Here is a 13,142-nt window from a genome sequence, read left to right on the forward strand (position 1 = left end):
TCAGCCCCCTCGGCGCGGCGGCGGCCTCGTTCTCGCCGGCGCGCTCGCCGACTCCTCCTCCCTCCCCGCGTGTCACACAGATGGGATTGGCGAGAGGCACCGACGGCTCCGTACACTTGCAGGGCTCTGCTGGCACAGAAGACGCAGCATATGTACGGCTGCACACGGCATACAGACGGCCACGCACGCAGAACAACGCACACGTCCCCCTCCACCCCCCACTGAGGATGAGGCTCTGCTGCCCATGTCCAACCGCCAGCTGAGGACACAACACCACAACCTAGGTGTTGAACTATGTGTGCGTAACAGTTCCAGTAAAGAGTGCGATGACACCTGGGTGACACCTGTTTGTCCTGTATAGGACAAACTGGAGAGAAGAGTGAAAGCACAGCAGTGTAAAAAGTGTCCAGCATCTCTGGGAAGTGCTGCAGAAGAGGTGGGAAGACATGCTGGGCCGTTTCCTGCTCAACCTTGAAGGAGAATTAAGGGGGGGGGGAGGGTAAAAACTAGTTTCCAGCGTACTCATACCTCTCACTGCTGGTGTCCCCCTTGTTTTCATGCTTCTTTGCGTCAGTGCAACTGCGTCCGAAGGCCAGCCCATCTGACATGTGGCAGGAACAGCAGTGAGCGCCCACCTGCGTGCCCCAGACCAATCATAATCAGTCCCAAATACACCATAGACTTGTTAAACTTTGAACATGAAACAGGTGCAGTGTGTGTTATGTGAACGGTGTGTGCTCCAGCTCAGCTGAACTTTGAACACAAGGCATTTAATGGAAGCGGTCCCGATAATAACAGCGAGCGTAAAGCATTGATTTACCCGAGGACCCAAGCCCACAACCTCTCGGCGACATGTCCGCTGTGCCAGCGTAGTCCAGAAGGTGTGTGTCCCTTTGTGCGCCTCTGAGCGTGGGAGTTGTAAGAAGTGGGATGATGAAACGTGCAGAAATGGTAAGTGAACAACGGCACCTCAAGGCTGAATTACCGTGGTTCCTCCCAGCCAATGAGAGCCAGCAGCTGCTGGCACAAAGTCCCGCCCACGCAGTCGCCAGCACGCAGACAAATTTACTTTGTAAACATACCCGCATTTTGCTGAGCTCCGTCCTCAAAAGTTCACAGAGTAAGTCTTCAAAAACATCAGCATAAATCTTTAAAGGATATTAAGATTTCTCACTGTCATGTGCAGCCTTACGTCTCCCCGTCTTACGTTTTCCGTTCGGAGGCCCAGAGGTTGGCCGTCACTCACGTAAACGACGGCGGGCGCCACGTGCAGCCGGGCCACTCGCTGGCCGATGGCAACAGCACGTGACAAAATGGAAACCGTGATGGGAAAAGGGTCCGCGCTGCATGGGCCTGAGCGCCGTGCCTGCGACGGTGCGTCCATGCTAATCCAGGAGCAGCGGAAGCTCCTTCACGCACCGCGCTGAAGCCGAAACGCTCACTGTAGGTCACGTGTTAAACCAGAACACTGCATCAACAGGAACTGGGGCTTCACAAACGCAAAGAACCCCCAAAAAAAAAAAAAAAACACCACACTGGATGGCATGGTAGCACAGCAGCTAACACTGGTGCCTCACACCTCCTGTCCTGTGAGTTCAGGCACGGATTTGAATCCGGCCCAGTGTGTGCGGAACTAGCCTGTTCGTCTCATATTCATGTGGATTTCCTTCAGGTGCTATGGCTTCCAAACACAAACTTAAGCGTTTCTGGAAAAAAAAGCGTCCGTAAATTTCCCTGTGTGTGTGTGTGTGTGTGTGTGTGTGTGTGAGTGAGTGAGTGAGAGAGAGAGAGACACTGTATATGTGTGTTACATTGCTCTGCTCTGTGGATAACTACATAGTGACATGAAGCCTTAGTGTAACATATCTGAGTCATCCTAGACAAAGTCAGCAGCTGAATAGAAAATAATAATAATTCCCATGGATAGCAGGCACCTTCAATCACTTGACTTCCTAGTGCAAAAAAACGCGTGAGCCTGGGTGCGATTCGAGGTACCCCTGTCCTCCACGGGTCTGTGCGTAAACTTTCCAGGAGCTCGCGAACACACTGAAGGAGACCAGAGGCACAGTGACAGCGTGAAGGAGCTCCTCTCACACTCATACACACAGAGAGAGAGACAGACACACCCTGTGACAGTGGTGGGGGGGATGTCAGCCTGGGGTGTTATCACAGCACACACTGTAATCAGTCCAGTTACATAACCAAGTGGCAGACATTCTGGAATTACAGGCCCTGCAAATCTGCCAAGGACGGCTCTACACATACATCGCCAATACCCTGAAACACACAGAGGCACTTAAAGACAGACAGTCTCTCTCGCTCTCGAGCACACTCATACACACACACACAAACACACAGAGCTAGCCAGAAAAGCAATGAGAGGATGAGCAGGAGTGCTGTTTGGGACCCTAGCACTGGTGGCCAGTGTACACAGCCTGGCATGTCTTGCCTGCGCACGAAAGCTACCCACAGCATCCCCCTTTCTGTCAGAACACCCTGAAGGCACACCCATCCTGATGGGCAGGTTGCTCCGGCATCACACACTTCACACACCTTCCGCAAGCAGGTGAAACCAGTTAGTAGGTAAAGAGGCCAATCAAAAGATACCAACTAGGTGTGTGTATCAGGGAAAGTACGGGGGTAGATGTGTGGGTGTGCGCACGTGAGACAAGGTGTGCGAGTGCGTACGTGTGTCAAAGAGTGCAAGCCTAAGCACGAGTCAAGATTTGTTTAAACACAGGTGTGTGAATAAGTGTGCGTGCCTCTTTGTGCGTGCGTCTGTGTGTTGAGTGTGGAACCCCCGCTGTGGAACATCCGCCGTCAAATATTGGTAAACAAGTGGGACTGCAGGCTACGTAAATGGATTTGGAGAGAGGCGTCTGCTGAGAGAACAAGCAACATTAATGACGTGTGTGTGCACACGCGCACACTGTGACCCTAGGTCACTCGTGCCAGATCATATCACTTTGTGTAACACTTTCATCATGATGACACGGAGCAAGTCGGAAGAGAGAGGTCGGTGTGGAGTCCCGGATACACAGCCACAATATTCAGAGCACACACCACACCCTTCCCCACCCATGGATCTCTGCCTTCTAGAACCTTCTGCAGTACAGACACCAGTTACTGGCCCCAGTTTCTTCCGTATGCTGTTCCCCTCAACCAGTGGGCTTCCTGAGAAAATGACCATTTTCACTGGAGTTGATGCTTTTCTCTAAAGCGAATTACAATGTGACGTTTTTGCACTAAGCTACTTACAGTGATTTACCCATTTGTAGGGGTTGGTAAATGTCCTTTCAATTCCGTGTCTGTACCATTGCTGTGGGTAATACAAGAGGAGTGTGGATCTGAACATGGGTCCCTGCAATTACAGGGCAACAGCTCTAACCACTACGCCACCTGTTGGCCCAATTGTGTTAACATCAGCATGAATACTGCCTCTTCTGGGCTGGTGTGAATTTCTGAGCAAGAAGGCAGCCTCAGCGCCTCGGTTCTGCGTGTCCATCTTCCTCCTGTAGCCGCTCTCAAGAACTGCCTCTCTGTCCCTCTTTACACCCCATTGCCCCTCCTGCCCCAACCCCCCCCTTTATGTAGGCAATCAGCAGCAGCTCAGGGATGAGCACAAAAGCAGAGAGGAGAATTTGGTTATTAAAGCATGGCGTCCGTGGGAATACCGCCGATTGAGCATTAATTGAACACAGCTGTACACGGTTAAACATTAATTGCCAATTAATCAGACCCGCTGCTCCGGGTGGAGTTATTCCGTTTTTAAAAAAAAAAAAAAAAGAAAAAAAATGCTGAAAAATACATAATTCATGATGCTGCAGTGAGACAGCTCTGTTTAGCGTACTCATCACCTCGCACTGCAAAACACCCCTCCGCGCACACACACACGACGTGTCCCATCACCCTTACCGCCAGCATTCGTCATTACAAGTTGTCTGTTTCTACGTGTTCACATGATACTTTGTCCTGTACAACTGAAATATGTTTTCCCGTAAACAATGGTATCCTGGGATGGGTGTACCTTGCCTCACAGTCTTTGCTTCCAGAATAGGCTCCAGACCACCACAACCCTAGACTGGAAAAGCAGTTATCGAAGAGGGAAGATTCTGAACAGTGGCTGTCCTGAGCAAGCAGCGCAGCGTGTTGAACGAAGAAACTGAGTGTTTGTGCATGCGGCGGGCACATACACTCGCATTAGACTGTGAGCATTATCATAGCTGTGGCCAACAAACACTTTGATGCCGAATGTGACCTTTCAGGGGTCAGGTAAGCGGCACGCGGCCTGCAGGCAGACAGAAGATAACTTCAGAAGTGGAAAGGTCAAAGGTGAGTAAGGGTGACCCTGAGCAGTCATTCATGCACTGCAAATACACACAAACAAACCGCAGTCCACTGCAAACACCCCCTGCCCCGGCGCTCCTCTGAACCTGGAAGGAGAGATACATGCGCAGTAACCATCGCTGTACAGCAGTGTGTGCAAGGCAGCACTATGTGCGTAAGAGATTGTGTGTATGAATGAAAGGATGCAGCAGCATGCATGAGTGAAACCCTGTGTGCGTGCGCGCGCAAGAGAGACTGGACTACGCCCACTGGTGCTAACAAAGGCATGATGTCTGAGAAGGAGAAAGAGACAATGAGGGCAAGAGCAGCAGCGACGGGGCAGGATGTCCTCAGGCCGCGTTTCCTTTCTCGCGCCGAGCAGCGAGGCTCTGGGGACGCCGCAGGTGGGGGTATCAGGTATTGGCAGGGGAGCCGCAGCCCATTAACAGTCTGCTTCCGTCTACTGGCCGGCCCAGAGCAGCCGATAATCTATTAGCCACTGTCTCTCTGGGCTGCTCCTACACAGCGTATCTACCCCTCTCACAAGTGTGCACGCACACGCATTTTACAGGATGGAAAACATTCTGCAATGAACCCTGCCTTCAGCAGCACTGTCAAAAACAGCCTTATAAAGACACTCAGAAGTTTGCGCAAATACTCACTCTGAAGATTCATACACAAACATTCGGAGACACACAAACACACACCCTGAGGGCCAGAGCGGGTGCCTTGGAGAGAGAGCGATAATTACAGTGAAGAAGAGAGGCAGTGGCGCCCGGCCCTCAGACCACTTGCCTGCTGGCGGGTCACAAGGCCACCGCCCCACAGCTGGGGGTGTTTTACGTACTGGAGCCGCAGCAGGCCACGTGCCTCCGTTTGCCGGCCAGCGGCACCATGCTACCCATGATGCACCGGGAGTAAAGGCAGGGTGCATCCTCCTCTGGGGCCAGGAGCGAGCCAGTGACAAGGGACTATTCTGTTGCACAGATGCGTCTCCTTACTTTACTTTCAGCAGACATCTCATCTCATACGGTCACCTCAATGACTGGACACACACACACACACACACACACACACACACACACACTCCGCCTGCTCGTCTGCCAAAGACCCAAGTGGGTTCCTCTTACCTGGCCTTTCCCCTATTGTCCTCTCTGTGCTCATGATGTAATCCTTCCCATTCTCTCAGAGGGTGTGTGACACTTCCTTCTCTTACACCGATTGCTCAGTCCCAGCCCTGTGTTTTGTATGACTGGAAACGTCCCAAACATTCCTGCTCCACGCTTCCAGGTGTGTCCGCAGCGATCGATGGCCTGGGATTAGCAAACGCATACAGTCATGCGAGCGTTATGGAAAGCAAACACACACAATGCACATGGTCTCTGAATAACGGAATAACATGTGAGGTGAGAGCTGAAGACGACAAGAAGGAACGTTTTGTGCGCTGGACATGATCCAGCGTCTGGGCGCCATCATAGGCGGCAGCACGCAGCACAGTTGATTATAGCTTCTGCTAATCCTGCCTGTGTCATTAACCTTCCTCTTTCCTTACGGAGACAGACAGACAGACAGACAGACAGACACACACACACACACACACACACACACACACACACACACACACACTCCGTCAGTCACACACACCGGCCAAATTCCATGTAATTACCATGTTAATCTCACCGTTAGACTGCAGGTCCACAAAGAACGGAATGTGCACTCATACATGTGTGTATGCAAACAAACAAACACACAGCCATACAATTACACACACGAGATTATGGGGACTTGACACCGACTCTCAATTTAATGACATAAATTATTTTTAAGTCCACTCCAGCAGGACTCAAAAACACACGGAGGCCCACATCACTTCTGGTGACATTTCGGCAACTTCATCTTCGTCGAGGTGGAACAACTCATAGAAAGACGTTCATCTTGCAAAAATGTCTCCACAAAGTCTGTTTCTTAGGGTTTACTCTCCATAAGAGGTTAAGAAAAACAGGCGACGCGCGAGCACACACGCACACAGGTATTAGGGCAGATTTACTCCAACGGCCCCAGTCAATGGATAAACATTTTTTAAGAATTACAGAATCGATGGCTTGGTGTGCAGACAGTTCCTGATGGTTGCAGGGTGTAAAGGTACCCCCAGCACTGTGAAGGTGAGCTGCCGCACTGACACTATGGAGCTGTTTGTCTCCATCGATCCCAGAACACAGCTGACGTCAGCAATGGCTCCAGCCACCAGCCATCCACCCATCGGGGCCCGACGGACACCGTCCAGAGACCTGTCGGTCGGACGCATGGCAGCGTCTCCCCGTCCTCATCAAACCTGACGGTTCTCCTCGCATTGCGGGTCCCACGCGTGGACTCGCACACGTGTGTCTGCTGCATGTGAGCTGGGCTGTGAGCTGCCGGAAACCCTGCTAGGCCTCTCGCATCAGGAAGAGACGCCCAGAGTCCTACCCCAGTATCCTCGAAAGACCTCTGAACGCCAACGTCAGGCGCCCCCGAGTCGGTCGGCAAGCACGCGTCTTTTTCTCTGAGCATGCCAGCAAACATGTGCGTAAGTATGGGCGCCTGTGTGTGTGTGTGTGTGTGTGTGGGGGTACAAGACATGGAGCTGGTATGCCAGTGAATCCCCCCAGGCATGTTTTCTGCAAATGTGGAATTCTCCTGCTCATTTCCCCCCTTTTTTAAAGGGCCTGAACTATTTACCTAAAGACAGCTGGGCTCAGTCATCGCTCCAGTTCTCCAGTTCTGCCTGACAACAGCCAGAGGGCTGCTCATCGCAGTGCCGGGGGGAGGGGAAGCTTGCTATGTTTCTATTAAAAAATAATAAAAAAAAAATAAACAAAATAAGAAAACCAAGGGCAAAACTGGCTCCTGACAAAGCCGAATTCCAAAGCAGCAGCACTTGGACTACAGCCACTGCAGGGTGTGTTCGCTGCACAAGAAACATGATCCGATCCGGCCTTTTTTGCACTCACGTAACACACCCCTCCCTCCAGAGCAGCGTTGGTATCGTCCTGCGAGCCCGACACCATGTGGAATATGTATACTGGGGACAGCTTGCATTTCATGGAAGGGTGGAGCTGTAGGATACAGGGGCTGGGGGATGGAGATCCGGCGTGTGCGTTCGTGTGTGTGTGTGCGAGGCTGCGGAAGCGCGTTTATGGGCTATTTTTAGAGATGCCATTTATATTCGCAGCTGCTCAATGAGGACGGGAGCCAGCTTGCACAGGAACATGTAGCCTGCGCTCACACGCATACACGTGCGCATACATGCAGACACACGGCCGTGTGAGCGCAGCTTAAAGCTGGAATAGCAGCAGGGCCCACGGTAAATAACGCGGCGAAAGGGAGCCGATGGATGTCCTGCACTGTGCCGCTGCGTCCACGCCGCATCCTTTGCACCGGAGGAGCGAGCAATACGGAAGAGCCAGATGTCATGACACAGAGTAGATGCCAGAGCACGGCGTGCCAAGCAAGACAAGCAGACACAGGAAGCGCAGGCCACCCAGGGAGCGCGGCATGTGCTTGCAGTGTAGCCGACAGCGGGCCGGAACGCACCCCGCTGCTTCGTCAGCTGCGGATGGGACCGGGTAGCAGGCACCAAATTCACTTCGGCTGCCCTTCGCTTCTACCCTGCTCCCCTCCTGTTTACAGACCAGCACAGTACCAGTCAGGAAGAAAGGAAACCAGCCAACATGTCCTCCCGGTGCTTCTGCAGGGGTTCCCAGAGATGTAGGACTGCAGTGGGCTGCCGTGCTCTCGCTCTGCCATCCAGTTCATCAAACCTAACCCTAACCCATACAGGTGAAGCTCAGGAGTACTCACACTTCTGAGTGGCTCAGTTCATGTCCACCTTGTCAAATCTGTGGAGAGCAAAGAGCTAACAACCCCTGCTGGACCCAACAGAAAGGAGAACATAGTTCTACTGTAACTCCGGGAAGGAGTTACAGTCCGTTCGCGCAGCAAATAGCACTACTGTCTTACAGTGCCTGGGTGGTGCGAGACAACATAGATTTGATCTCCACTCAGTCTGTGTTGAGTTTACATGTTCTCCCTGTACATGGGTTTCTTCTGGCTGCTCTGGTTTCCTCCCACAGTCCAAAGACATGCTGTTCAGGTTCACCCATAGTGTGTGTGTGTGTGTGTGTGTGTGTGTGTGTGTGTGTGTGTGTTCTACTGATGTAGGGATGAGTGACCCAGTGTAAGTAGTGTATCTAGCAGTGTAAGTCACCTTGGTGAATAAGGTGTGTGGGCTGGTAACACTACATGGAGTTCATTGGAAGTCGCTTTGGAGAAAAGTGTCTGCTAAATAAGTGTAAATGTAAACTCCAGTGAGCGGGATTCTGGGACAGGTGGAGTTTGTGTGTCAACGTGCACACAGCTATGTGAAAATCACCAAACGATATGAAGGCCTCATGCATCTCAAGTGTGAACAGCAGACAAGGCAGGAGTCAACAAAACCCTCGGCTGCACTCAAACTTCTCTCAGCACTTATTGACTCCACTGTGGTCCACAATGGAATCTGGACAATGGTCAATATTGAGCTGAAATCTCTGCGGTCAATTCAAGCCGCCTTCTCCTGCTGGTCGTAGGGGTTGGGTTGCGGCCTGTGAGGGGAGTTCAGCTTTTCGCAGCATAGGTGTTTCCATACAAGCTCAATGTCACAGCCAACGTCACGAGCAATGTCAATGTATGAACAATAAAGGGATATTTCCCAAAAAGACAATTTCAATGACGCTAAGAACTAAACAAAAAGAAACCCTGTGAACTGTAATAAAATTAGTTCCAGTAAAATGTTAACACTCCCATGAAAACTTTCCACAACTGTACACTTGACAGTGTTCAGTCCTAAAGCAGCGTCAGAAGACAAAATAAAGAGGGGTAGCTGGTAGCGTAGTGGTTTGAGCTGATTCCTTTGCACCCAAAGGTCACAGGTTAGACTCCCACCTCCAGCTGGAGTACCCTTGAGCAAGGTACTTACTCGAAAATTGTAAAATTATCCAGCTTTATAAACGGGTAAATAATTGTAACAAGCTTAATGCTGTAAGTCGCTTTAGAGAAAAGCGTCAGCTAAATGAATAAATGTAAACAGAGAAGTTTAAGGGACTAGAGACAGAGAACCAAGGACAAAAAAAATGTGTGTTGGGAAAAAAAAGGTGTTGAAATTGTAAAATTTCAGGCTAGTTAAACATCCAGCATGCAGAATCAAAGATTATATCACCTACGAAAGAAGGGAGGGATGTTTCAGGAACATAATTTCTCCGCTCCACAGTTCCGTACAAAACGGGTTCAGATTTTTTTTTTTTTTTTTTTTTAAAATGAGACTAAATGCCTTGTACAACACAGATACGACTGGAATGTCTCACCTATCGCTTCTAGCCATTTTCCCCCTATGCACCCTCATCGGGAAATCATGTGCAAATAAATCAAAGTAAAATCTTTCTACTTTTGTTGACTTAAAAGTGCACTTGTTCCACTTGGTGCCTATGGCTTAGTGATAAGAGGTACGTATCAGTCAACACTGCCCAAGTGTACTCTGAAAGAGAGGGATTCCTCCCTCTGGATAGGGAGCCACATTCGTCCATTCTGAGTCCCGCTTTCTGCCTTTCACATCAGTGACATGACCACCACTGGTGACATCCTGCAAGAACAGCCGCTGTCGCGGGAAGCCAGGCTCAGAGAGAATCCCAAGTGTCCGAAGCTGCTGTTGAGCACAGCTCACGTGGTCTGCAGCAGAACATGTTCCTTCAACGGAGTACAGCAAAGCCAAGGCCCTGGCATTTAACCCAAAAGTAAGTTATTAAAAATAAAAAAAGAAAAACTAATCAAATCAGTGTCTTTCTCATCACTGATTCTCCTTGTATTATTTTTGCCTTTTCCTCTAAACGAGCCTTCAAAATGTGCGTCGAGGTTATTATTACCTTCCGGCAAATTGCTGGGAAGGTGCTACGCAAAAATAAGCTGAACTGAACAATAATTATAAATGCAGAAGTGGGACATTTTTTTTCGAGTGAGATGCTAAGCAGGGACACAAAGCAGAAGCAGACCCCTAATAAGCAGAGGCTCGCCGATCCCAACATCTACAGGGACAAGATGACATCGCCAAAGCGTAACGGATGATTAGACATAAGAGAAAAGGCAAACTCAGCTATGGGGGCAGGATTAGATGAACGATAAGCCTGGTTACAGGGGGCAGGATGACACACAGCAGGGCTACAGGGACAGAACCGTACAGGCAAGACGCAGCGATCAAACAGAGTGATCAACAGGTTCACCTGGTAAAGAGATGAGACGCAACCCCGACTACAGAACGAGACATACCCGACCTGGTCGATTCGGTCAGACAAGATAAGCAACGAGACAAAGTGATTCCTGTGAGAAAGGACAGGCAGGACAGTTCAATGCAAAGGTCCAATGCCTTGTAGAAATGCTTTGCCACCCATACGTAAAACACGTAACCTTAACGCGGCAAACAAAATCATCAACGAACTGGGCTAAATGTGTAATACTATAAAGTACTTGGCAGCTTTGCGTAAACCAGAAGTAGCTGTGGTCATCAGACGTACACCTGCATATCTGCTGGTTCTGTGTTCTGTATAACTATCAATAGGACACTTATGGAAACTAGCAAGAAGGGCTGGTGATTGATATTAGACGAACGACAGTGCCGTGTGCACGGATGCAGACGGCCAGCGCCTGTCTTGTTTATTTCTATTGATATTACTCTGTATAAATATTCCCATATTTATACAGATTAATCCCCCCCCCCCCAACTTTTGCATGTGCACTGCCATCAGCAAAGAGCGTGTTAAAGTTTTGTATTGTTTTGACACCAGCAAAGCATCAAGAGACCAGGCAGCTGCCCTACGCTGAGCTCTACAGCCTCCGAGTGTGAAGCACGGTGACAGGAAGTTCAACTGCCATCACACCACCATCACAGACGGTACAGGGAGGACTGGTCGGGTCTGGAACGCTGGGTTACGAGAAAGCCAGTGCAGGTCTGAAGCAACATGGCTGAGTGAGCTCAGAGGACAGAGGCAGCTGCAGTGTGCACTGATCCAGGATCAGCTGACTCTTTACAAACGTGGTCCTCATTCACTTCAGATCAAACCATCCTACTGATCCTGGCTCAGCTGCTGAGCGCACAATGAAGTCTGGACTCCGTCACGTCTCCACATCTGGTCACCAGCAGAAGTAAAGGGACGCTGCAAAGTACAAAACCAGGAATGTAATTTACTCGCCATTAGGAAAAGAAATAAACAAGACAGGCGCTGGCCGTCTGCATCCCTGCACACGGCACTGTCGTTCGTCTAAAAGCCCCACAGCTGTCTGGATGAAACGTCGGCAAAAATGGGCTTCCCTGCAATAAAACACTGCACCCCTGGCAGCAGATGGCAGCTCCAGACTCAAACGCAGCTAAGCACACTGAGACACAAACAGGTGTTCTGTTTTTGAGAAAAAAGGAAAAAAAAAAAGGGGGAAAAAAAAACCCATTTGTGCTTGTGATCTACATTTCCTTTATGGCATGGTGATTACATATCAGACGCTATATCTTTGAGAGCGAGATGCCGTCTGAGCACTGGGAGCTTTCATGGAGCTCATGGACGCTACGCACCAGCTGGGTGAAAGAGGTTGATGGTGCTACATTAGTGATGCTGAGAAGGGGAGAGGTATCCTGGAACGCCACACGGCCCTTTCCTCGGGCGGCAGTCTCATCTCCAGTTTATGGCTGCTGCCTTTGTTTCCTAATTAGCCCTCGCCAACTTGGTTCCGCTCAGACCCCGTTTCGCGTTTAGGAGGAAATCCTCTCGACTGATCGTCCCATGCACGCTTCCCCTACCCCAATCACCTCATTCACTAAGCTAGTTAATTATTCCAGTGACCTTCCAGGCAGAGGAGGTCTTGGGAGCCCGGCAGGTCAGTGACTGGTAGGGTAAACACTGTATTTTGCATTTCCAGATTTATTGGGGGGGGAAAAAAAAAAAAAAAAAAAAATTTAGTGCAGTGATATAGGTACAGTGGCAAACCAGCTTCTAACCACAACACAGTTATCCAGTGTTGCTATAAAAAGAGGAACCCTAGGGCCGCTCCGTACTTGTTGAATAATCGGTCAGAATTGCAACGTATCGTTACATATTTACAGTCAGCGGGTAGTGAGGAGGACAAAGTAAGAGCTGAACATTTCCACCTTGATCCCAGGAGAACAGGTTTTACATGAAGGAGCAAAGTGTGCAAACCAAACCGACTGCCTAGATTCCAGAAGCAACATTTGGGTTTTGTTCGCACTCGGGAAGAAGCACGGACAAGCCCTGAACACTAGCCCACATGTCCCCAGGCCCGGAAGCTACTGCTCAAATCAGACGGGCAATTTAACCCAAACACCGCCACCCCCACAACCCACACAGGCTGTGCGTCTGTGTGTAGTTAAGGATTTGCAGAAGAGACACACACACACTCAACTGCTAGGCCATCAAGACTAGACACGAGCCGAGACATGAAAGCGTGAGTTGACCTCCGACCCCCAATGGAGTTAACCATCCCCCAACCCACAACTTCGCAGCAGCAACAAGGCTTTCTGGAGCAGCTGCTCTTTCTTACCCTGCTACATCTGAACCTTGACCTGGTTCCAGGCTCTAAGGCAGGTCTGGATTTTCACGTGTGTGTGTGTGGTTGACATGTGGACTGGGTGGTGCACCTGGTGCTCTACATGCAGAAATGGAGTTCCGCTCTTTGCTGTGTACTTCACCGCACCGAACACACTGCTGCAGCTGAATCTGCAGAAGAACTTGGAGCAAATTCAA

The 13,142-nt window shown here is 50.1% G+C and overlaps 1 protein-coding gene across 3 annotated transcripts in view; it reads right to left on the reverse strand.

The window, feature by feature from the left end:
• The window catches only part of kdm6ba (lysine (K)-specific demethylase 6B, a), a 76,193-nt gene that overhangs the window by 39,137 nt on the left and 23,914 nt on the right, over positions 1–13,142 (reverse strand). The window contains exon 4 of one of the 3 annotated variants that reach the window (XM_018744418.2): positions 529–635. The exons of 1 other annotated variant lie outside the window; for it this stretch is intronic. The gene's annotated coding sequence lies outside the window, so the exon portion shown is untranslated. Of the gene's footprint in view, positions 1–528; positions 1,150–13,142 lie in introns of those variants that run through there. One more of the 3 variants, XM_018744420.2, reaches the window with a different exon arrangement.

The sequence above is a fragment of the Scleropages formosus genome, chromosome 13 (assembly GCF_900964775.1).
Source record: "Scleropages formosus chromosome 13, fSclFor1.1, whole genome shotgun sequence".
NCBI lineage: Eukaryota > Metazoa > Chordata > Actinopteri > Osteoglossiformes > Osteoglossidae > Scleropages > Scleropages formosus.